This window comes from Leopardus geoffroyi, chromosome D1 (genome assembly GCF_018350155.1).
Source record: "Leopardus geoffroyi isolate Oge1 chromosome D1, O.geoffroyi_Oge1_pat1.0, whole genome shotgun sequence".
NCBI lineage: Eukaryota > Metazoa > Chordata > Mammalia > Carnivora > Felidae > Leopardus > Leopardus geoffroyi.
Window position 1 is genome coordinate 101053443 of NC_059329.1, and position 26804 is coordinate 101080246.

At 36.7% G+C, this 26804-nt stretch overlaps 1 pseudogene; it reads right to left on the minus strand.

Annotated features, from left to right (window-relative positions):
* Nucleotides 1-14245: 14245 nt before the first annotated feature.
* LOC123602649 lies at nucleotides 14246-15174 on the minus strand (annotated as a pseudogene).
* Nucleotides 15175-26804: the final 11630 nt, after the last annotated feature.

Below are 26804 nucleotides of genomic sequence, written 5' to 3' on the forward strand. Positions count from 1 at the left end.
ATCAAGTTATGTTATATTTAAGATAAATTAATTTAAATATTTAAGTAAATTATTAACAATGGCTATTTCATGGTAATTACACTACACAGATTTTAGTTTTCCAATTTATACTTTTTTTATTGCCCAAAACTTTTACCATGAACCTCTATTCATTTTTAGAAAAAGATATATTTTATAAATAAGTGTATTTTATACATCTAATGTTTATGATGTAAATGAATTTGAAAGTGTCTTTGTAAATTTATCCTTTTATCCTGTCCATTTATCCTTTAAATGTAGTTTAAAATATTGAAGGATTATGCCCACTAGATTCTGGAAGCCCACTTAGATTTTTATAGGAAACTGAGGCCAGGGGTCACACTGAAAATTATTTATCCTTAAGTGAGAATTTATTGAGAAACAAAAATGTTTTGATTTTTATCAGGTTTTCTTTTAATTGAACGATAACACCCACAAATTTGCTAAATAAAAGGAATGTTTCAATTCTGTGTCAATAATACCAAAGATCTTGCAATGTCAGACAAAGAAATAAGGATTCAGAAAATGCCAAAGCATTACACAATTTTAAATACTGTTGTCACAAGACTGTGACTCAGCATGGGATGAAGAAATGATATGAGGGGCGCCTGGGTGACTCAGTCGGTTAAATGACCGACTTCGGCTCAGGTCATGATCTCACGGTTTGTGAGTTCAAGCCCCGCGTCGGGCTCTGTGCCGAGGGCTTGGAGCCTGGAGCCTGCTTTGGATTCTGTGTCTCCCTCTCTCTCTCTGCCCCTCCCAAGCTCACGCTCAGTTTCTCTCTATCTCCCAATAATGAATAAACATTTAAAAAAATTAAAAAAAAGAAATGATAGGAAGATCAATGTAAATTTCTTTTGAATAACTCCATATTTTTTCTACTTATCAACCCCTTCAAAATAAGCAGTGTTTCAGAAAAGTTATTTGAATTGCCTTTTTTCAGGTGATCAATTATGGTTGCCTAAGTTGGAAATATACAAAAAAGTGGGCTCCTTTAATTTCAAAATACGTCCTCAAACACAATACTTTAAAATAATGGAGTTGCTTTCCTCCATCATTTTCTTCCTTACCTTCTTAGAGAATCTGCCCACACACGTGGCATGATTCTAGAAAATGATTTCTTCATATTCTGTCAAATAGAAGCAGTTATACGACATTCTAGGTAATTATCTGGTAAATGCACTGTACCAATAGATCTTTCCCCATTCTGTTAATTGCTTATTCCCTACAAATCAGACTCCCATCCATACAATAAAGAAGTTGGATTAGATAATCTTTGAAGATTAGATAATCTTTGCTCCCCTGACTTTGACTGTATGACTCCTGATTCATCAGTAGTTTGGGGAAGGTATCTGTCTGCCTCCCTCATGCCTTCCCTGCTCCATTGGATAAATTGAAACTACAGAAAATATAGTATTAGCAAGTTCACTACCATTTCTGTGCCTCAGTTTCCTTCTCTGTAAAATTGAAGTGACAATAATACCTCCTTATGGGGTGACATTTTGAAATAATAAAGTTAATAAGTGGGAAATTTCTCAGAGCAGTGTCTGGAAAGTATTAGACGTTTAATAACTGTTAGCCACCTTCCAAATGACTGAACGTAAGATCAAAGCCCTAGAGAAAAATGTAAGTAGACCAGATCAGAAACTGTTATCTGAGACTATCCCTGCCTTCACAATATTAGGAATAACAAACTTTGGAAATGGACCCTAGTTCTTAACATAGCTCTGATACTTAAATGCAAGCTTCTTCACTTCCTTGAACATTTTCCTCCTTCTTCCATAAAATGAACATTGCAGTGCCTAACTTACAGAATTACTGAGAAAGTCAAGTAAAATAATGCATATGAAGCTCAATGCTAAAAAACATACTAGTTGCTCCCATTTCCTCCTTGCAACTTCCTGTAGTGTTATAAACGTAGGAGATACTCAGGATATTCAAGCGGTAGGAGATCCCACTAATTAAGAAGTTAAGTTCTAGAGCTATATAAAATAAGATATAGGACTTGGCTCCAAAATTCATGGAAAAATCTCGGGAAAAATATGTAACCTCATTTCCTTCATTCACAAAATGAGTAATACTGTAACTCTGAGGTCTATTGTAAAGATTTGATGAGTTCCTTTATGTAAAAGCTTAGTACAGAACCTGGTATGTAAAAATTAGATATTTGATGAATATTGTTAGCATTAATATTTTCATTTTTGCCATTTCAGTGGACATAAATATAAATTAAGAATAATAAGTCAGATTATGATTCTTATTACAAATTGTGAATAGCTTATTAAAAGCACATATTTCAACACGGGTAAATTGAAGGTTAAGTAGATAAGACATAGCATAGTTTCCCTGCCATAAACAATCTGTTTTTTTTCTTACCTGAGGGCTGGGGTTTCTCACATCAGGGTTAACATTCCCATAACATTAAATACAAAATCTTTCCCACCTTGTCAGCTGACCTTCAACCCAGAAACCTGAAGGTCAACTTCTCGCTCACTACAGTCATTTAATGCTTCTATTTTCTTTCCTTTGGATTCATCGACCTTCTCTAAATTAGATGGATGTTCAATTCCCCTTTCACCTCGAAAAAAAATGTCTATATTAAACCTGGACAAAAAGAAATGTACCCCTTAGATATTATACAATGGAGCAGGTTGATGGAAAATTTTGCCATACACTTTTGCTTCTTCGGTCTTAGAATCATATGGGTATTTTAGTGTTTAATCATTTTATATTCAGCTCCTTTACTGAACTTCTGTCCAGGGACCTCCTAAGCCAGTAAATCCCTCTCCATATTCAATTATCCTCGACTATGGAATATCAAGGGATAATGAATAACTACATTCATGATATTCTAAATGAGGCCAAACAGATAAACCCACAAATACTTTGATAGCTGTTGAGGATGCGGCACTGACTAGAGCATCCGACACGCATATCTTCAGCCCACATAGCTACCGTGTGTTATAGATGGAAAACAAGGCGGAACTTTCCCCAGATCGTAGAGGTTGTATTTTCAATGGTTATGGAAGTTTTCCCATGCAAAGATTTCTTAAAAACATCAGATACAAATTGCATTTGGAATGACTGGCGTATTCTTTTGAAGTAGAATGACTGGCCTCTTTATGAGCTGGATTTAACTTACCAGCTGCTTCGCTCAACAGACAGATTTCTTGTAAGCTGAGGCTTCACGCCTAAGATAAAATTGGAAGAGAAAAAAATTAACGTTGCTTTGCAATAATAAATCTTAATTGCATACAGTCTTATGGCATACAGTCTTACGAAGGAACTCTTGTGATATATCAACAAGAGAGATACCATTGTAAACTGAGCCAGATTTGAGATCTTTGCAAATTATTTTTTCATTTCTGAAAAAGAAATGTGTCTCTCTGACATTCATCTTACCTTCTAAAAACTTACATATATACTAAGTATATATATACTTTTTGATATTTATATATTAATGTATTTTTATATATTATATATAACATATATATACATTATATATACATTATATATATATATATATTTGATATAGGTATCGAATTGGTATTTAAAGCAAATTTTGAGAAAACATGTTATATAGAATAGCTCTCAACATCTCTGAGGGTTTACAAGTTTCCCATCAGTATACTTTGCCACAAATATAAACCATTGCTTAAATTTCTCTCTAGTAACAAAGTTAATAATTATATTTCCCTAATGCATAGTATCCAAAACACTGAGATTAGATGTGGGACACGGGACTAGAGGGAAACGTCGAATGCAATGTTCGTATGTCAGTACAGGGCAGAAGTGGGTGACTGAGGGAATAGGAGAGCTAAAATGAGAAGCACCAGAGAACCTTAGGACCCAGATGAAAAGTACAGACTGTAGAGCAAGGTTAAAGAGTTATTTTTTTTCCCCCAGAAAAACAAGCCTATTAAGGTGTTGGGATTTCTAACTGATGCTTGGAAAAGACTCCTTTCCTTTGCCACTATTCTTTCATGAAGCTTGTCTGCTCCCATGGGTTCTCTTGCTTGGTGTGCATGCAGCTTAGAAGTTTATCTCTGTATGACAACCTCCTTTATTAAATTAAATTCTTTTATATTGTTATATGATTATATTATTAAAATTTCACATATGTGTATTTTTGAAAACACAGAAGAATATTATAATAAATAAGATGGTTTCCTCAATTTCTTCATTTAAAAAATATTTACTGTCACTGGGGTACCTGGGCGACTCGGTTGGTTGAGTGTTCAACTTTGGCTCTGGTCATGATCTCATGATTCATGAGTTCAAGCCCCAAATGGGGTTTACTACTGTCAGCACAGAGCCTGCTTAGGATCCTCTGTCCCTGTCTCTCTGTCCCTCCCTGCTTTCACCCTCTCAAAAATATTATGGAAAGAGCCTAAATGTCCATCAAATGATGAATGGATAAAGAAGATGTGGTTTATACATACAATGGAATACTACTTGGCAATGAGAAAGAATGAAATCCTGCCTTTTGCAACAATGTGGATGGAACTGGAAGGTATTATGCTGAGTAGAATAAGTCAGTCAGAGAAGGACAGATGTCATATGGTTTCACTCACATGTGGATCTTGAGAAACTTAAGAGAGGACTGTGGGGGAAGAGAAGGAGAAAAAAATAGTTACAAACAGAGAGGGAGAGAGGCAAACCATAAGAGACTCTTAAATACAGACAACAAACTGAGGGTTGATGGCGGGAAGGGGGGTGGAGGAGAGAGGAAAATAGGTGATGGGCATTGAGGAGGGCACTTGTTGGGATGAACACTGGGTGTTGTATGTAATTAAGCTAATTTGACAATCAATTATATTCATAATAAATTAAAAAAAACATATATGTTTACTGTCACCTACATCTAAAAAGTGTGAGTTGGATAAAATTCAGTATAAAGAATGCATATATTGGTGGACAAGACAGTCTCTGACTTTAAGGAGGCTAGAGACTACAAGAAGAGGCAGATAATAAACCAAACAAATATATGATTACAAACAGCATATTCAAAAGCAAAGAACAGGGAACTGCTAGTCTTTTTTTTAAACATATGGAAACTTTATTAAACAGTAAATCTTTGACTTTTCTATGTTATTTGGCTACTGCAACTTGGTTGTCTCTTGAATTTGCATTGAAGTAATTCTACAAGACAATTGTATTTTCTCATCTTTTTTACATCTAAAAAGTCTTGTCTTTCTATTTGTTCTAAAACTGCAAAGACACGATTAAATTAACAAAAAATTTACTTTCTCCTTACCGTCTGCCTGAAAGCTTAATAGAAATTGTCATTATTATTGAAATTGTTTTAAACAGCATATGTCTATGAATGCATCTATTTTTATAGATTGCTTTTTACATTTTAACAATATTTTAAGACATCTGCATGCTCCAAATATTAATGTTCATGTTTTCTTCCTCATTTCAAGAAAGTTACGTTCAGTGGGAAATTCCTCTAATCTATTTGTGTTCTGAAAGTAATAAAAGAAAGAGTTACAATTGTATTAGTATGTCTCAATTTCTATTTTTGAAATATTAATTATAATCTACACTATGTAGGAAACAGGTGTATGTTTGGGAGAAGCTGGGAGGCTCTAAACTCAGACTGCCTGGTTTCTTTCTTTCTTTCTTTCTTTCTTTCTTTCTTTCTTTCTTTCCTTTTTTTTTTTTTTAATTTATTTATCTATTTTGAGAGAGAAACAGCATGAGCAATGGATGGGAAGAGAGCGAGAGAGACAGAGAGAGACAGAGAGACAGAGAGAGAATCCCAAGCAAGCTTTGTGCTGCCAGCATGGAGCCTGATACAGGGTGTGACCCCACAAGCCAGGAGATCATGACCTCAGCCAAAGTCAAGAGCCAGACGCCCCTCAGACTGCCTGGGTTTAAAGATTACACGTTCTACTGGTTCTGAGAGACTTTACTGTAGGCTTAAAATAATAAACGGATTTGACATCATAGTAAAATATTTTAGAACTCTACAATACGCAGAGGCTGGTAAACATAGCCTACATTTGTATCACCCCAGACTCCTTGATGATAGGATTAAATTCTCAGTTTCTTCAAGTTTATTTCAACACTCTAAGTTTACCAGGTGTTACATTGTTAAAACGCCTTCCTTGTTTGCCAATTTAGCCTGTAGTCTCTTCCTTTCAAGCTGAAATTTTCCTGGAGAACATTTTAAATATGTCCATATGCTCCACCCGTAAAAAAGCCATTTTATAAAATTACAGTATTAGGCTTTCAGCCCAGAAACAATTTGTCTCATACGTAGCTTTATTTATTTTTTATTTTTTATTTGTTGAGAGAGAGAAACAGAGTACTAGCAGGAGAGGGGCGGAGAGAGATGGGGGGACACAGAATCTGAAGTAGGCTCCAGGCTCTGAGCTCTTTGCACAGACCCTAAGGCAGGGCTCGAACTCACAAACTGCAAGATCATGACCTGAGCTGAAGTCGGATGCTTAACCAACTAAGCCACCCAGGCACCCATAACTTTCTCTAAAGCAACCAATGGCTGCAATGATTTCATGAAGCATGCCCCAAACTGGGAATTAAAGATAATTTGTTTGCTATTAATTTAGTGAGATAGATGCTAAAATTCTGCAAGACAGCTTGATTCATCTATAAAATGGAGTAGATTATACTTCTATAAAATGGAAAATGGAAAAAATGGTAAAAATATCTAGAATTAATAAGAAAATTGGTAAGGTAGCTAAATCTAAGATATGTATACACAAAATAAATAGATTGTATGTAATCTAGGAATAAAAATAGAGAAATAGAAAAATTATTCACAATAATGAGAAAACAATGTTATTTACAAATACATTTTACTAAGAAACTCTGGATCAATAGGAATAAAATCACATGACCTTAAGTAAAGCCATATAATAAACACTGACAGAATCAGATCTCAAAGATCTAGATCAGGAGATATCATAAAAATAGCCATTTCCTGAATTAATATATAAATGTAATTACATTTTCCATTAACATCCAAGGATATTTTGTTTTCGTTTTGATAACATAATCCTAAGGTTTCTGAAGAAGGATAAGTGCTCAAACAGGGGCAAAACCCAAAAACAAAAAACCCCAAACCCAGATCTCTATTAGTTGAAATTTCCCTCAGTTAATTGGGAACTATTCCCAACTGTTAATAGAAAACAGGTTAGGAACTTAAGCAAGGATTTCTTAATGTAATAATAAGTCAATAAAAACAGTATATGCGCACAAAGATCGTATTTAAAACCACGATATAGTTGATTGAACGATGTAGTTGCTGATCTAGTTGGGACCCACAATCTTTCTAGATTCTTGCTCCACCATGTTTTTTGTGAAGCACTTGTCCCTCTGGTTGCAAAATGGCTGCTCCCCCTATAGCTTTGGAAGATGCCATCTCTATTTACAGGCTAACAAAAAAGTTTAAGTTCAACAAGGTATAATACATTTGTCATAAATCCCATAGATTTGAAGCTGGCCCTAACTGGAAGGCTCACTGAGTCGAATAGTGGTTTTCATAATATGGATGTCAAATAATGTGCAATTTACACATGAATCAATATATTTTGTTTCTAAACATGAAAACAAAATAAGTCCACTGTGTGAGGAAAAAAAAAACAAACAGCACCAGTGGGGCACCTGGGTGGCTCAGTCGGTTGAACGTCTGACTTCGGCTCAGGTTATGATCTCACAGTCTGTGAGTTCGAGCCCAGCGTCGGGCTCTGTGCTGACAGCTTGGAGCCTGGAGCCTGTTTCAGATTCTGTGTCTCCCTCTCTCTCTGCCCCTCTCCCGCTCATGCTCTGTCTCTCTCTGTCTCAAAAATAAATAAACGTTAAAAAAATTCTTTTTAATAAAAATAAAAAAAAAAACAGCACCAAAGACAAGCTGTGTTAACTTTTGACAACTGTTCAGTCATATTCACGATGGATACTGTAGAAGAGAATTTTAGGGGCTAATATGTAATTACATATACACATACACACAGCCCTCACATTCTATTGAACATTTTTTCTCAGCTATTCTGTCTGTGTGCGCATTTGCATATTTTTCTTTTTTCCCTTTTTAATTGTAATGGCTTTGCAACAGTTCTCTCCTTGTCTGTTTGGTTTTGTCCTAGAAATTTGAGGGTTGAGAGTTTCCCATAAATGTGAAGACATAAAAACTACTTCTCTTTCAGTTTATGGCTCTTGGCTCATCCCCCAGAGACCATATATTTCAAAATGAACTTTAAAAAAAAAACACATTTGTTTTGTTTTTAGAGAAGAGGTGTGAGTGGGGGAGAGGGGCAGAAGGAGAGAGAAAGAATCCCAAGCAGCCTCCATGCTCAGTGCAGAGCCAGACGCAGGACTTGATCTCATGACTCTGGGATCACGACTTGAGCCTAAATCAAGAGTTGGGCACTCAACTGACTGAGCCACCCAGGTCCCCTGAAATGAACCTTTAACTGGCTATACTTTCTAAGCATCTGACAGAAAGCTCACAGTAGCATCTGAAGAAGAGTGTTTTTGTATAGACTTCACAGACCCAGGTGACACAGGAATGAAATGAAAAGGGAACTGACTTGTGTAATTTTCAACTACCCAGAAAATGTTTCATTCTGCTCTTCATCCTTGAAAGGAGTTTATGTCATAACCATCCGTATGATCCATATAACTCAGCATCTTCATAGAAATGCCAATTCAAGGGGCGCCTGGGTGGTGCAGTCGGTTAAGCGTCCGACTTCAGCCAGGTCACGATCTCGCCGTCCGTGAGTTCGAGCCCCGCGTCGGGCTCTGGGCTGATGGCTCAGAGCCTGGAGCCTGTTTCCGATTCTGTGTCTCCCTCTCTCTCTGCCCCTCCCCCGTTCATGCTCTGTCTCTCTCTGTCCCAAAAATAAATAAACGTTGAAAAAAAAAAAAAAAAGAAATGCCAATTCAAGGCTATTAAAAGACTTCATGGAATTACTAGATTGTTCTTAAAAATCAAAAGGTTTTTGCTAATATTTCTGAAGGATTCTTTCCAACAGATAAAGGATATTGTCTGAAAAGATGCCATGGCCATCCCATCCCAGGCTGTGTTTTAAAAAAAAGTAAAAAAAAACAAAAAAAAAAAACCACATGGTGTCAAGTCACAACAAAGAGGTTTTCAGATGTGTTACAATGGAATTCTTTTGTTTTTAATTTATATTTTTATTTATTTACTTATTTATTTGTTTGTTTGTTTGTTTGTTTGTTTGTTTGTTTTTGGCTAAATGAATACACCGGCTAAAATCCAGTTTGAAAACCTCATGTCGTACCTGGGGGATGTGTTTGGTGATGGGGGAAATGCATAAGGGTAAAACTTTTTTCTTTTTGCTTGTTTATTTATTTAGAGAGCATGAGCAGGGAAGGGGCAGAGACAGAGGGAGAGAGAGAATCCCCAGCAGGCTCTGTGCTGCCAGTGCGGAGCCCGACATGGGGCTTGATCCCACAAATTGGGAGATCATTACCTGAGCCGAAATCAAGAGTTGGATGCTTAACCGACTGAGCCACCCAGGTACCCCCAATTTTTTTTCTTTAAATAGGCCTAGCCTATCAGGAACCAACAATAACATGCAGCTTGCTTTTTTGGTTGTACAATTAAATACTCGCTTTTGCTTGGAGGCGACATTATGCTACGAAGTATTTTAATATCAGTAACAGTATATACTACGAAGTGCATTTCTGTTACAAATTAGCATGATGATATACATATTAAAACCACCCAAAACAAACCATAAGTGAGCAATAGTTAAAACATAACATTTATAAATAGCAAAACCACCAAATAAAGTATATATTGTATAGATTTACTTATGAACAAATACATTGTGCATCTACGGACAAAAAATGTGTTTTATATCACATGACATCTGAACATTAGAAATGAAGATACTTATAATCCTCTAAAAGCCTTGTCGTTTTCCCCCACTTAACATTCCCTTAAATGTATATACATTGAAACAGTGATATTGGCAAAACTATCACCTCTTTAAGTGTAATGTTTTCACTTCCCCAGCAGGGTACATTGGCCTGTAGAACAGTAGGTAAGAGAGCAGGCACTTGTTTTAATTATAGTCTTATGTTCATGTTTCAGGAAGGAAGAAGGGGAAAGGAAAGAAAACAAAACTGTCAAGACATAAAACTTTCCCAGAATTCCCCAGGAAGTTCCCATTTAGTTTTCGTGGATGATGGCTGCATCACTGGTTGACCTAGTTAGAAGAGAGACTGGGGAACCACCAGCAGAACAATCTCAGAGCTCTGATAGCAATTTTTTTAAAAAGGAGAAATCTAGGTAGGCATCTGGAAACTTCGGAAATAGTATACACAATAAGAACGCTGAAAGGGCATTTGCTTTCTCAGATATCAGTTCAATAAGGAATTGGTTTTAGAAAGGACAAATACTTTTTGGAAGAAGATTTGGAACCCAGAAATATTTCTTAATATATATAAAGAAAGTATTACATGATAAATATATAGTTCTATTAATAGGCTCCCTTCTTTTAGGTTATATTCTCTGTCAGAGTGATTTTTCCCAGTATATGTATTTAGCGTTTATTCATTCCACAATATGTGTTGGTTATTTGTTATGTACTAGCCGTTATTCTAGGAACAAAGTGAAAACAAAACAAAACAAAACAAATAAGCAAACAAACAAAAACAAAAAACACAGATACCCTGGCTTCATTGAGCTTACATTTAATTGAGACAGCCACTAAATAAAGTAATAGGTTAAATGCTAATAAGTATTTAGTATTAATGTGTAATAGGTTAAATACGAATCAGTGTAAGGATTAAATAGAACAATGAAGAGAGATAAAGAGTCTGGGTATAGATGTGAATGTGTGTGGAAATTTTAAAGAGGTTGACCAGCCCGTAGACTGATGAATGGATAAAGATGAGGTATGTATGTATGTATGTATATACATATATATATGTATATATACACATATACATATACATATACATATATATATATATATGTATTACTGAGCTATAAAAAAGAATGAAACCTTGTCATTTGCAATGACATGGATGCAGCTAGAGAGTGTAATGTTAAGTGAAGTCAGTCAGTCAGAGAATGAGAAATACCAGGTGATTTCACTCCTATGTGGAATTTAAGAAACTATTGAAACTATTTAAAACCACTAGATTATGTGAAACGACCAAAATAGAAAACAAGAGTTCTAAGGCCTGAGCCCTGTGACAGTCCGACACAGAGTTTAGTGACAAGAACAAGTTCAATGAAGAGAAACTGAGACATAGTTTTTACATGCATGGACAATGAGAACTATGATGACCCCAAGGCCAAGTCAAAATGTCTCAGGGTAAAAAGAGAGATCAACTCTGTGAAACTCCAGATATATCAACGTAAAAACCATTTGACAGTCCTGCAAAGGACAGCTTCAGTGAAGGAAGAGAGGGGGTAATTTGATTTGAGAAACTAAATAAACCTGAGCGTAGGGAAATTATATACAGTGAGTACAAATGAGAAAAAAAAAATCAGAATTGGGGACATGGGGAAGAAAAATAAAGGACAAAAGAGGATTTTGTTTATTTGTTTCATTTATTTTTATTGTTACTCTAAGTAGGCTCGTGCATACCTGTTCAAACCCTACTCTGGAGTTCCGGTGGAAATGTCAAGAATTAGACAAAGAACAACTAAGAACGTATGTTAGCGTATTTTTCAAGAATTTTAAGTACGTGATATTTTCACTTTCATTTTTTGGGTATTTAAAATTTTTTTTTTCAACGTTTATTTATTTTTGGGACAGAGAGAGACAAAGCATGAACGGGGGAGGGGCAGAGAGAGAGGGAGACACAGAATCGGAAACAGGCTCCAGGCTCTGAGCCATCAGCCCAGAGCCCGATGCGGGGCTCGAACTCACGGACCGCGAGATCGTGACCTGGCTGAAGTCGGACGCTTAACCGACTGCGCCACCCAGGCGCCCCGTTTTTTTGGGTATTTTAAATGGAGTCACAACAATAGGCTATTCTCCTCTTTATGTTCTTCGCCCATTTTAGGAAAGCCTCAGCAATAATAACCCATCTTTATTTAGCATGTCTCCTGTATCAGTCCGAAACAAATTCTGCAAAGCATTCACGTGAGAAGAGTTTCTAAAAGAACTTGAGAGTTTCTCCTCTGTTCTAATTAATTATCCAGTGGCCTGATTTTAATCCTAGCCATTTTTTTTCTTTTTTAAAAATTTTTTAATGTTTATTTATTTTTGAGAGAGACAGAGCTTGAGTCGAGGCAGGGCAGAGAGAGAGAGGGAGACACAGAATCCAAAGCAGGCTCCAGGCTCCAAGCTGACAGCACAGAGCCTGAGGTGGGGCTTGAACTCGAGAACCTCAAGAGCCGTGAGATCATGACCTGAGCCAAAGTCAGACTTTTAACCGACTGAGCCATCTGGGCACCCCTCATCCTACCCATTTCTGATTTGAGGCAAATTTTAATTTTCTCCAGGGTGACTTTCAATTACCACTGAAAACAAAAACAAAACAAAACCCGCCTTTAACTTTTACGGTGCTAAAGAGTGAGCCATTGGATGTAAGTGTTGTTTTTCTACTTGCCCATTCTGAGAACGATGCAATTTCACCAGTAACAGGAATGTGACATTCATGTGAGTGTTCCCTAACTTTTCCTATCCTCATACCTCACGTCTCCAGAGAAAAGTCATTTAACAGAATGGTTGCTTTTCTGATGCTGAACAAGGGATAGGGCCAACAACAACAACAACAAAAAACTCATCTTTTTGAGCGCTGACTGTCAGTGTTTCAGCCCTTCACTTATCACCCTCAGAAGACTGTTGTTATTTCCATGTTATAGATGATTTCTTGGGCATAGGTGTTAGTCCTCACAGTGGATGCCCAATTCTGGGTCTAGAACTCACGTCTTAATGCACCAGAAGGGGCTAGAATTAGCTAGGGAGGTGCGGTTAACCTGTGAACAGAGCTGGAGAGGAAGGGCCTTAGAACAAATGAAAAGGTTTTGACGTGGGGCTTGGGATGGCCTGCTGGTTTGGGGGCATGTGAAATGCTCTAAAATGCCACTGGCTACAAAATGATCGGAGTAGTTTTTTTTTTTTTTTTTTTTTTTGAGGACTTCTGTTATGGTACGTCAATTAGATCTTTCAGGATATTAAGAAAATTCTTCAGACATTTTTGGTGCAAAAAAGTGTTTTTATTAAAGCATGGGGGCAGGACCTGTGGGCAGAAAGGGCTGCACTGGGGTTGTGAGGGGTGACTGAGTATGTAAGACTTTCAATCCTGGGGAGGGGAGGGTGATGTTAGGGTTCCGTAAGATTGAGTCTATAGGTTTCTGGGGGCCTGGTTATTGATAAGATGGCTTTTTTCTGGCAAATCCTTAAGACAGTTGTAAACTGGTGGAGGCTCATGTCCATCATGACTGCCATCTGTATCAGTTAGCCATTTATTTTCTTGTTTTTCCCTTTCCTTTGTTCTTGGGTAGCCAGGAGTGCCTGAAGAATCTTGTGGGGTTGAGGGGAATGAGAGGTGGGGGGTGGGGAAATTGCCCAGGTTTTTTTTTTTTTTTTTATTTAAAAAAAAATTTTTTTTTTTTTCATCGTTTATTTATTTTTGGGACAGAGAGAGACAGAGCATGAACGGGGGAGGGGCAGAGAGAGAGGGAGACACAGAATCGGAAACAGGCTCCAGGCTCTGAGCCATCAGCCCAGAGCCCGACGCGGGGCTCGAACTCACGGACCGCAAGATCGTGACCTGGCTGAAGTCGGACGCTTAACCGACTGCGCCACCCAGGCGCCCCTAAATTGCCCAGGTTTTAACTCGCGTTTGCCCTCAGCTTGCCTTTTGCTTCCTCATCACAAGTAAAAGATGAGAGTTTTTTTTTTTTTAAGGCATTGTTTTGGTGGCTAGAATTGGCTTTATTGAATATAGCCATACCCAAAAATGAGCTACATGGGTTTGTAGTGTTCATATGTGTGACACTGCTTGGGTCGTCTGCTAATAAATACCTAGGTTAGTTGCACAGACAAAGGATCAACAGGGGCAAAGGAGATATAAGTAAGAAAACTAGAAAAGAAAACATAGCAGAGGAGCCTGGGTAAATCCAAGGAATCCTAATATTTTGCTTATATTTGGGGCTATGCATGTGGCTACATACAAGACACCCAGGCGAGCATTGCGCATCTGAAAGGTTTCTGAGTGGAGAAGTCATGTATTCAACAAGTTCCGTGGTGAAAATCAGGGATGCCTTTCAGCTTCTGTCCTCACTTCCCATGACATGGCCCCAGAGTTTCTTTACGGCGTTCTTCATCCCCATGTTTCTTAGTGTGTCTATGAGAGGGTTGAGCACGGGGGCAATGACAGTATAGAAAAGAGCAAATACTTTGTCCTCTGGTAAGGTCGTTGCTGGTCGAATGTAAATAAAGACTAAAGGAGCAAAAAAGAGAACCACCACGGTGATGTGGGAACTGCATGTGGAAAGGGCTTTGTGGCGATTCTCCGCGGAGTAGGACCTGACAATATATAGGATCATAGCATAGGATACCAGCGAGACCACGAAAGTCACCAGACCCGTCAGTCCTGAGTTGGCAACCGCCAGGGAGACCTATTCTGCTCGTGTCCACGCAGGCCAGCTTCAGCAAAGGATACACATTGCAGAAGACGTGATCTGTTTCACTGGGGCCACAGTAGGGTAAGACGATGGCGAGGAGAAACTGACCAAAAAGCAATGTAGGAACCCACCCGCACACGAAGCCTCGAGCACGGCATTGCACTTCCATTCATGATGACTGCACAGTGCAGGGGCCTGCAGATGGCCACGTGTCAGTCATAGGTCATCCCGGTGAGGACAAAGACCTCGATTTCCCCAAAGACGTGCACGGTGAAGAGCTGTGTCGTACAGCCACTGTAGGAAATGACCTTCTTTTCTGTTAGCAAGTCAATGATGAACTTGGGGGTCACAGTGGAGGTGTAGAAAAGGTCTGCCAGGGATAGGAAACTCGGGAAGAAATACACAGGGTGGTCAATAAGTTGACTGCAGTTGAGAGAAATCATGACAAGAAGGTTGCCAATCAAGATGGCAATGTAACAAAATAAGAACAGTAAAAAGCAGAAGACTTCTATTTCTTTTTTCTGAGAAAGTCCTAAAAGAATAAATTCTGTGATGTTCCTATTTTCCATGATCCAGACCGATTTGTAGCTACCTGCAATTAGATAAATTATTAATTCTTGTGATATATATTTAAATATGATGATCCATATGATTCGTTGGTAAGGAGCTGATTATAATGGAAAAAATTCGAAGGTTGATGCAAATAGAAATTTAATTGTTATCTGTGAAGGTTTTTCTGCGGGTCTTTTTTTTCCTTTCTTGAAAACATTAGTTAGTGATAAACATCTTAGGTGCCTGAAATGAAGACTAACTTTATAAAATATAGGGTGTTTGAGTTACCATTCTGTTAACATGTATTATAAAACATAACTGGATATTATGCCTCAATAGAATTACAAAAAAGGTATTTTTAGAGAAAGAAAAAAGATATCTCTTGGCTGTTCTCATTCTTCATTATTGAGAAAATACACATGCAAATGAAACATTGCGTGAAAATGAAAAACTGCAAATATATAGTATAATAAGTGGATAATATTATATGTGAAAAATTTCTTGCCATATGTCCCGTGTGGAAAGGGAATAAATTAAAAAAAAAAATCAGCCCATATATTTAGAAACATAAAGTATTTACACATGGGTATAATCAGTTCTATTTTTCTTGTGCTCAATTTGTAAATATGCTTAATTTACAAATGAAGGATTTGTTACATTTCATAGGCAATATATGGATAACAAGAGAAGTATAATTATCTCTATTTTTCAAAACATTATCATTTGAAATGTCTTTGACATTCATCAGGGCATTTGAGGATAAGGGTAGTAGGAATAGCTTGGATTTTAGAGTCTCCCGTAAGGCCTTACTCACTTGCATAAATTGGCTTCTTTTTAATTGATGTCCACAAATTGTTCACCTCTTCCTAACCACCCATGCTGAAAGTGTGTGCTCCCTTCACTTAGCACATTTCCAGTATTTTCCTTCTTTTCTCTCTTTCATTCCCATTGAATGAAATGTAATATAGTATGTATTACTACCCTCTCACTGTAATATAGTAATGTACAACCGGCTGTATTTAAAAAAAAATTAACGCTTATTTATTTTTGAGAGGGAGATAGAGAGTGAACAGGGGAGGTGCAGAGAGAGAGGGGGAGACACAGAATCTGAAGCAGGCTCCATGTTCTGAGCTGTCAGCACAGAGCCCGACGCGGGGCTCGAACCCACAAACCTAGAGATCATGACCTGAGCAGAAGTCGGATGCTTAACGGACTGAGCCACCCAGGCATCCCAACAACTGGCTCTATTAATGTCTCTTTGGTGTAACCATTAAGCCTCAGGACAGAGAAATACTTTTCTAGTGATAGACTTTCAAGTGTCATTGATAGGCTAAGGAAGAATTATTGAGAAGCAAGCTAAATACACTCTTGTTTTAAAGATTATAACCACATGAATGCATCCAATCCAGTTTGTGAGAAAGATGGAAAAAAAAAAAAAAGATGTGGACAGGACCTACCATTTAATTTACCTTTTGAAATACAAAATCTGTGTATTGCATGACTCAAAAACTATAATCTATGTTCCTGAACACTTGAAAGTATTAGTTCCCTTATTGTCAAGTATTTCTATAAAAAGTTGAGAAGCGATGACTCGTATATTCTACAAGACTCATTCTGCATTTTTACAGCATAGATAATAATACCACTGCATCAGTAGATATCCCTTAAAACACTGGGCTGTTTGTAAAACAGAACAAAACATTATCTCCTTCATCTGGATGCATTACTTCTTAACTGGATGATTTTAATATGCTGTATTCCTTTTATTCAGTTTCACCCTAAGTGAACTGGAGGGGCAGTGGGGGGTGTTAAACCAGATCTTTTAAGGACACGTCTTCTGGGCCTGACCTGTCTGTGATTCTGACCTCCCTTAGGAGGAGTCAGCAGCTGGCTACTGATGGCTGGTTGTCTTTCTTCCAAACACATCAGAATAAATGAATAGCCTCAGCTGGTTGTCCCTCTTATCTCCTTGAAGGACAGTTGAGTTAATTGTGCAATCAGAACAAAATGGCCTTTCTCCCCAAAAGAAGCAGGATCCATCATAGTCTGCTACTTTCAATTCCCTAAACACAGTTTTCTTTATGTACACCCGTATGCCGAAATCTCTAGCAGTGTCTGTAAGCTTAAACTTAAGTATCTTTTCCTGGAACCCCAAAAGGCTCTCTGCAGTACCGTAACTGGACCTTTACCATTCCCAATCAGACCCTGTTCAGTCCTGCCGGTCCGTTCAACTCCTCTTATTTCCAGAGAGATTTCACAGACTCCTGCAGCCCACCATGCAATGCACACTCAAATATTCCAAATCTTTCCTATTAGAACTAACGATGTCATTCCATTTTGCTTATGTCTTTATTGCTTTTTTTAAAATTTTTTTACATTTATTTATTTTTGAGAGACAGAGAGAGAGCACAAGTGGAGGAGGGGCAGAGAGAGAAGGAGACACAGAATCGGAAGCAGGCTCCAGGCTCCAAGCTGACAGCACAGAGCCCGACGCGGAGATCGAACTCGACAAACTGCGAGATCATGAGCTGAGCTGGAGTCGGATGCTTAACCGACTGAGCCACCCAGGCGCCCCTAAACATTTTTTTAATGTTTATTTATTTTTGAGATAGAGGAAGTATGAGTTGGGGAGGGGCAGAAAGCGGAGACAGAGGATCTGAAGCAGGCTCTGTGCTGTGAGCAGAGAGCCCCACATGGGGCTCGAACGCATAAACTGTGAGATCATGACCTGAGCTCAAATCAAGAGTCAGCGGCTTAATCGAGTGACCCCTCAAGCACTCCTAGAAAGGTCCTTTTGATTTCTACCACTACCTTATTTGTCAGGAAACATTATTGGGTAATCACGTGAATCTCAGCCCTGTGATATTCCCTCCTTCCTTGCTTAGTCCATTGGCTTACCGTGGAGATGACACGGTTGGACGTAGTCTTCTATGTTAACACTGGTGTTACTTTCCCGAAAACCACTGGTCTCCTCCCTTGTGGTCCCCGAGACGCACAGACGTAAACCTGGCTGTGTTTTATTCTCCTCTCTTTCACCCAACATCAAGGAATATTCAGATCTTCTTTATGCACTTCCTATCGTTGAATTTATTGTGTTTTACTCATGGGCTAAAATATACTCAATTTTTATAACCACTCAGGTGCAATTGAAAAAATTACATTCTCTATTAACTGGAGTTCTGTGCAATATTTGCGATTGTACAGGTTGCGATTGTAGCATTAGTAAATGCCTGCTGTGTTTCTTTTCTCTTGAATTAAGAGTCTTTCTATACTTCTCGTCTCTTCTAGTTTCTGCTTTATGGAAATTGTTGCTTGATCATTAGATATATAGATATTAATAACTGCTGTAACGTCACTGTGAATTCTAGCTTTTGCAACTGAGCGTTTGTCACTTTTACTACAGTTAAAGCTGTAGGGCCTGCATTCTCTTTTGTCACGTGCCATCGTTTCGATGTGGAAATGTTTGGGGTCAGAGCCCAGGGACAAGAAACAATTCTTGAGATGTCTTCAGTGCAAAAAGTAGTTTTATTAAAGCACAGGGACAGGATCCATGGGCGGAAAGAGCTGCGCTGGCAGTTGTGAGGAGTGACTCCTTATATACTTCAGAGTCGGGGGAGATAAAGACAAGGGAAGTTTCCGAAAGGATTTTCGTACGCTAAAGAAGATTCACGGGATCCTGGAGGCCTGGCTATTGTCAAGCTAAGACTGTTTTTCCCTAATACGATCCTCTGCCAGCCTCAAGTGTTTGTCAATGGGCTGCAGGTTATAAGGAAATTTAATTTTATCTACATTTCCCTTTTGCCTTTGTTCCCCACGGCAATTTTGGCACATTGTTTCTTTTTATATGCTTAATATCTTTATTCAGTTTTAAATGTTTTCTTTTTTGTTTGTTTGTTTTTTTCAGATGGATTTATTGTTTGTTTTTTTTTTAAATATAATTTATTATCAAATTGGCTAACTCTATGCTCTTGATTTTGGGGGTAGATTCCCATGGCTCATCGCTTACATATAACATCCAGTACTCCTCCCAGCAAATGCCTTCCTTAAGGCCCATCACCATTTATTCCATCCCCCTACCCAACAACCCCACCATCAACCCTCAGTTTGTTCTCTGTATTTAAGAGTCTCTCAGGGTTTGCCTCCCTCCCTCTCTGTAACAATTTTAGCACGCACATAGAAAAGGCTACTAATAACACCAACAATTTTAACAAAATGAACACACATCTGTAACCAGCATAGAGACCAAAAGCAGGACGTTAACAAAACGCAGAAAAATACTTGCTTTTTTCTCATTTACTAGCTCCCTTTCACCAAAATTCAAATTCAAATTTGTAATACCAATATTTTCTCTTTTTAACTTTATATAAGTAAAACTATACAGAATATAACTCTTTTATTTGTTTTCTTTTTTTGTATCTGGCAACTTTTGATCAACATTGAGTTTATAACATTTATTCATCTTGTTGTCGCAAATTCCTCTATTCTTTTTGCTGTATGATACTTAATGTATGAATATACCCCGAGTTTTATCCATAAAGATGTTGATGGCTTTCTAAGTTTTATTTTGTTCCGTTTCTTACTTTTCAGGTATTATAAATAATGGCATTTTGAACAATCCTGCATATTGTTTGGTGAACATAAATATTTCCGTTGGTTATATATTTGGGTAAATTTTCTGGTAAATTATGCGTGTGTTCATCTATTTTAGCTTTTGTAAAAATATGTACAAAGCAAAGTCTCTCTGAAGAAAGCTCAGGCAGCTATGATAATATGAGACATTGTAGGTTTTAAGTAAAATAAAATCACTAAAGATAGAGGATTATTTCACAGTGATACAGGGATTTCCCTAATAAGAAGAGATTACAATTCAAATGTCCATTCACTCAACTATAGGCCTTCAAAATAAGTAAAGGAAAAAATCCAGAGCTATAAGAAGAAATAGACAAGTCCTTCATCATTGTGGGAGATTTTAACATACTTTTTTCAATTAATGAATAAATAAGCAATATGATGTCTAAGCTCTAAGTGACATAATTTATGTATTTGACCTACTTAACCTACATAGAACATGACTATCAACAAAATCAGAACATATGTGTTTTTCTGTGCATGTAGAAAATTTACCACAATTGAGTATTTCATGGATCATAAAGCCAACCACCACAAATTTCAAAGGACTCAAATCTTTCAGAATATTTTCTGTGAGAAAATTAAATTTAGAAATCACTAATTTATTCTTCAATTTTAACTTTCCTGAATCTTTTTGCTTATGTTTCTCATGTTGATAGTACAGTGTTAGGTTTAACTTTGTCATTACATCTATTAATATAATCAATGTGTGCTGCTTCCATTTTGTTATATTTTATGTCATACATATGATATTTTACATCATGTATATGCATATGTATAGATATGGCTATGGTGTGTGTATGTAAATAGATAAATGTTTTTTTCACCATTTAGCTTTGGCTTGAGTCAGGTTAGTATTTTTGTAAGGATTTTTATCCTTATAATAAACTCCTTATATATTATTAATCCCCTGTTGATTTGTGTATTTACTCATTACAAATCAATTATGGTGGATTGTTAATGTTCTTTATTCCCCCAACTGTGTGATTGTGTAAGTGACTGAAAGCCGACACACATTATTTCTAGCTCAAAATTAATCCATGTGAAAACAAAGATAAAATTAAAGGTGACTCAGTGTTTGAGTGTGGTCAAACGATTTACCATATTGGAATATTTGTTCCCTTGTCTCTGAAATCAAGGTATGTGGAATGAATAGTCTTCGAGGTATATTCAAGCTATGAATGTGTTTTCTATGGGTTTCTGTTCCTCTCTTTAAAGCAAATAATACACAGGGATTTTAATATCTTGATTCAAATTTTGGTATCACCCTGCCATCTAGTGGATATTCTATTTGTATCACTTATAAGAAAAAGACAGCTGAGACTCTATTTTGACCACATGAAAAAAATCTACCAATTACAATGTAATTTCGTTGAAAAAACACAAATAGATGATAATCAAATCTGCGATGTTGGGGGTAATTGAAACCAACATTTCATTCTCATTACGTCAAACTAGGATAAACTTTTTAAAAAATTAACTCTTGTGTAATAAGAAATAATACTGGACTAGGATTTAAGAGATTCATTATCAAGCCTACCTTAACTTTTTCATCTTTTCTGAAATATATGCCCCACTGGAGACTCAGCTTAGATCAGGGAAACATGAAGAAAACTGCCTATAATTACATTAACTGAGATTTATCTTAGATACAGAATATTAGTCACGGGCATATAATTTATGCTTTTTGTTCTATATACCTGTATATCATAGATGGATATTGGAGGCTATTTTGAACTGAATTTCTAACTTGTTATGATATGCCATATTTATACACTTACATGTGCTTGCTTGAATAGACCCCTCATTTATAGATAATAAGTAACAGAGATTGAATTGAACCAAATCCTTAAGGTAGCAAGATTAGAAAATGTCTATTTAATTATTATAATAGTTACTTTTATTGGAAGGGCAGTTAAGCCAACCTGTGAGATAGGTGTAGGTTATGGGTTTTGAGAAGCATAAAGACAATTTAAAAACAACAGCGTATTTTGAGAACTCCAAAAATGAAGTGATTTTAGTGAGAGCTCCTACCCAAAATGAAGATTAGTCACAGAATAGGAGAAATACAGAAGGACGTTATGGAGTTTTATCTGTATTCTTCCTCTTGAATCACACCCTTCATTCTACTTACATTAAAGTTTATTTATTTATAGTCCCTACTAATACCCTATTAGTGAAATTGAACAACCCAAGGACTCTAAAAATCATTCATGCTATTCTGGTTTTGGACAGTATAGAGAGAAAGTTCTTATTTTTTTTTGGTTCTAAAATTGTTTTCCCTGTGTTTTTCAAATTAATGGAATTAATTTTCTCTCTTGAAGATGCAGGAAACAAGGCCAGCCTTTTATTTTTATTTTTATTTTTTTACACTTTAGCCTTGAAATATATAAACATCATTGGTCAGAGTCCCTTTTTATTTTTCTTCTGTATTTCAGATGTCTTCAAGCTCTTGACTGGCTTATGAGAGATACACACACACACACACACACACATACATAGGTATGTATATATGTATAGATGATATAGATATAGATTTATAGATATCACTGTTAACTACTTGACTTTGTAGAAACCTATACAAATACCAATGATTATTGGGAAATGACGGCCTACCTGCATTGAGATGCCATCAAGAGCATTCTGCTCCCTTCCAAACTAGAATGAAAACAGGAGTTACCTGTATCTGTCTACATTATCTATTAGTGCAGCCAAATTGAATGCTGTGATTATATTAGAACTACGTTGGTTTCATTCACAATGCTTGTACCTTTTTACAACCAAGCTCTTCATTATTCCACTCTTATCCTATCAGCATGGAACCCAGTTACAAGGTTCAATGACCTACAGTGTTTCCAATTGCATTCTTTATACCATTTGGTCCCTCTGATTCTCCAATCTCATCTGCTACGCTACCTGCATAAATTCTATTTCTAATTGATAGAAACGTAAGCATCCAAATTCCTACCTTGGCTCAGGCTACCTCTTCTGATTGAAAAGCTTTTGGTTTTCTCTCTTGTCCCTGTAATTCTTTTTTTTTTTTTTAAGTTTATTTATTTTGAGAGAGAGAGAGAGAGCGCCAAGGAGGGGCAGAGAGAGAGGGAGAGAGAATCCCAAGCAGGCTCTGTGCTGTCAAAGCAGAGCCTGATGAGGGGCTCAGTCTCACCAACCATGAGATCATGACCTGAGCCAAGAGCTAGTGTTGAACGCTTAACCGACTGAGCCACCCAGGTGCCCCTGGTCTCCATAATTCTATTCTAACATTATAGTTCATCCCAAACTTCAAATTCCTATTATGATTTTGCCAATCAGTAAAAATCTTGGACTTTATTTAATTATTTCAGCTTCTGAAGAGTACCCCTAATGTACTCAACGAAAGCTTAAAGTAAAAACCAAACTGAAACAAAACCGAAAAACCTTACGCATGGTGATGACGTAGAAAAGTGCAGTGTCTTCTTTTCAAGTTCTTGTTCCTCTCACAATACTTACATTATAATAATTGCATTATTATAAGCCACAATTTGGAAGCAGCCTAGGTCTCTCTATCACTACTCAGAGAACATCTGCCTACTGTGCCGGAAATAACTTTGGAACTTACGCAATCAAGTAATAAATTTCTATTGGGTGGTTTAATAAACTACGTCCCACAAACCAAATCTGATTTTTTTGTGTTTTTTTTAAATAAAATTTTATTAAAACAGAGACATGCCTATTGAGTTGTGTATTGCCTATGACTGTACTCATGCTACAACACTGAATAGTGGGGCTTGGGACTATATGGCTCACAAAGCCTAAATTATTAACACTATGGCTTTTTATGAGAAAAGTTTGCTGACGTGTTGTGTTACAAGTCACTGAGATTGAGATGTTTATATGTTAAAATATGATAGCTTCTTAAATAATAGATATATTACTCTTTCCATAAACCCAGATTATAAACTGAAAAATAGAGTAATAGTTTTTTTTTTCAATTTCAATAATAAGTGTAAACATTGAACAGTATTGTGGTCACATTTGGAAGAGTAAAGCAAACTGTCTCAGCTTAAGAAAACCATGGTTTTCATAAAAATGAAGCTTGTGATACAATGTTAAATTTTTAAAAGGATAATGAACAATATAACTAGTATGATTCTTATTGCATACATTTCATACCCCAATACATACGGATAAATATATAACCTTATATAGAGAGTAATTCACAAGTACCACAAAGAATAAGAGTAGTTATCTCTGGATTGTCGCATAGCAGCTGATTTTTCTTTTTGACATGGCAGCATTTGACAGGTATTTAAAGACAAAATGTAGGGTCTGTTTCAACATTTTTAAAAGAGCACTGGATTAAAGTTCATGATGAAATGATTCCCCAGTCTTCAGAAGAAATTATACGCAACTAAAATATCACATGGGACATTACTTCACTTAATTGCTTTGTGTCTGCTAAGGCAATACTTCCATCACATTCTCGAGGGTTGACATCCCTAGGGTCTTGGTGGAATATATGCAAGATAAGTTTAGTGTTAGGATTCAGCTTTCTGATCTCCCTTTCTCTCTGTCATCTCTGAACTTATTTTTAATAGATTAGAGGAAAATTCATTTCTCTGAAATATTCATTACAATATACTGTAGACTTCTTTGACTATTTTTTCAGGTTTGTTACTTTTTTTTTTTTTATTTGAATTCTCAACAGGCAGTTTTCTGGAGCCCATTGATCACAACAAAGAAGCTTCAGTAAATGAGTAAGCCCAATTATTCTGCGCTCAGGTGAGTTGATTCCATTCTTACGTATTTTAGTTTAGAAATAAAATAGTGTGTTCCAATAATCTTTGTAGGAGACAAACACATTTGTAAATCCAGGCATCCTGATAACTAACTAACTAACTAACTCAGTTCTTTATCTCTAACCACATTTATTATTATTCACTGACCTACATCACTAAGAAGTTATTTTCAGCTTTATTGCACCACAGTATTCTCATCTTTCTCTTTATAAACAAATTGAATTTTAATAACAATAAGAATTATATGTTGCAATATATCATTTGTGATATGTGACACTCCTCAAAATAATTCTCAGAAAAAAAGAACAATTTTGAGGACGAGGCCTATATTTTATAATTTTACAGTTGCTAAATGCCTATTACGGTGTCGAGTACACAGTAGAGATGCAATGAGAAAGCATGACAGATGCCACTAGAGAGGAGGGAGAGGGTGTGCATGGCACCTTATGTGCTCATTCAGCTGAATGTGCTGGACACTTCCTGGAGCCAAATGGGGGGCTGTGAACTTTGACCCCAAGGCTGCTGGTATGAATATAAGGAGTACGGGAAGTGGAGTGGAAAGCTACATGTGTGGAAAAGATACGTGGGTAAGAGTGAGCTAAATATACATCAGAAATTATAGTTATCTTCAAATTTTTGTATTTGAGCAAATTGACACACAATAGTGCATTAGTTTAATTTCAGGTGTACAACAGAGTGATTCAACATCTCTATATGTTGTGCTGTGCCCACCACAAGTGTATTACCATCTGTCACCATACACAAAATATCGTACAATATCACACCACATCATACATCCATGTACCTAGAAAGTATCATGCTAATGAAATAAGTCAGACTGAGAAAGACAAATACCATTCAATGCCACTCATATGTGGCATGCCAAACAAGACAAGACAAAACCAACAAAACAAAAAGCCAAGTAAGTAAACTAACAACAACAACAACAACAACAACAACAACAGCAACAACAAAACAGATTCAGATTCAACAGATTCAACAAAAACTCTCTATGAATACAGAGAACAAACTGATGGTTGCCAGACGGACGTGCGGGGGCAGGCTAGGGACAAAATGGGTGAAAGGAGGTGGGAGATACAGTCTTCCAGTTACATTTATTTTTGATGGTGATGCTATCCCCCTCAGTTCTGAATTGCTCAGGCTTTCCTACCACAGACAGAAGGAACGAATACAAATTTTGGGAGAAGTGTGTTCAATTCTGGAATTGGCGCTTACTGAGTTTTATATTAAATTGAAAAATACACTCAGGAAATGATAATAAATGTGGTGGAAGATGAAGTCACAAGTATCAAAGAAGAAAAAGTGCAGGGGAATGGGAATGATGTCTTTATATATATGCTTTCCTTCGTACTTCTGAGTGCTATATCTGGTCCTAGAGGATAAAACCGGAACAACTGAATGAAAAGCACGGAGAATTTCATTTTGGCTGATAATACAGCATAGAATTTTCACTGAATTCTATGTGGAATGGCCTTCCCTGTTGTGCCTTGTGCTATTGTAGATTTCAGTAAGTGGTCAGGAAGTGGGTTTTAGAGTAACTAATTACACGGGCAGAAAAAGGCAGTTTAGGCATTTTGGAGGAACACAGGACAATTTAAGAGAACAATTCATTGCTTCCTTTCTTCCCTCAAAGGTCCTCGTTTTATGCTAATTCAGGAAGTTCAGGATTTTCACTATTTCTGCTTGTTTTGTAGGACTTAAGACGTGTCTCAGTGCATTGTGTGTGGTGGTGATTTAATAGGCATACCTAACTTTTTTACTATTATTAGCAACTTTTACCCCAATACATGTGTATTATATGCCTGAGTTTACTCTTTTACATGCTAGTATATTTATTTATTCAATAAATGTTATTGAGTATCCACTCTGGTTCTGGTGTCCCAAATTTGTTTTCATGAATTTTATTTTGCCATGGAACAGACAATGATAAATGTTAAATGATTTTTTAAAAAGTAAGATGCAATTATGTCACAAATGTGGATGAAATTTGTATTTTGAGGGCTTATACTTCTTATAATGGCCCCGAGAGTATGACCATGGCCGTGAAAAAAGGGTCAAGTGGAGAGAAAGATTTTGTAAGAGATAAGAAATTAAGAGAAAAGGGTATTGGAAGGATTATCTTTATGTCTATGAAATCAACTCAATACAAAAAAAAAAAAAAAAAGAAAGAAAGAAAGAAAAATCCCTAATCAAATAACAACCACACTGTAATACTTCAG